This window comes from Camelina sativa, chromosome 4, assembly GCF_000633955.1.
Source record: "Camelina sativa cultivar DH55 chromosome 4, Cs, whole genome shotgun sequence".
In the NCBI taxonomy this organism is placed as follows: Eukaryota; Viridiplantae; Streptophyta; class Magnoliopsida; order Brassicales; family Brassicaceae; genus Camelina; species Camelina sativa.
Genome location: NC_025688.1, coordinates 2,980,725 through 2,981,277, shown reverse-complemented (window position 1 = coordinate 2,981,277; position 553 = coordinate 2,980,725).

The window sequence follows — 553 nt, the reverse complement described above, 5'->3', positions numbered from 1 at the left end:
AAAATTGAAAACCAAATTATCGAAAATCGAAACCCATATTACCCGATTTTGAAAAACAAATAACCCAAATTCGAAAAACCCCAACCTATTTCAACTTACCCAGAATCGAGTTATCCTTAGTTGCACTTGAGGGAGAAGAATAATTAACGGGAATTGAACGAGGGAGAGTGGAGTCGTGAATGAATGAATTCGAAAGTTGGGTAGTTAAAGGAGAGATCCGATTTCAACTGGATTGTCCGAATTTTGTGGGTTTGGGTGGGTATAAGGTGGTTGGATTTGTAAATAACAAAAATGATATATGTTTCTTTGTCTTTAACCACATTTTTGATTAAAATAAAAAAAATAAATAGTTTGTTATTTTCGTAGGGGATATGAGAATAGAAATTTAATTAGAAGGGTATACTAGATTTTAGTCCTTAAATTAGCTTTTATAAAGTCAAATTTTGTCCTTTTGACATTTTCTCAAATTAGGTATAAGACAAGAGCATAAAGGTTGAGTCTTTATTACCAAAGTTTTTTTTTTTTTTTTTTTTTTTTTTTTTTTTTTTTTTTT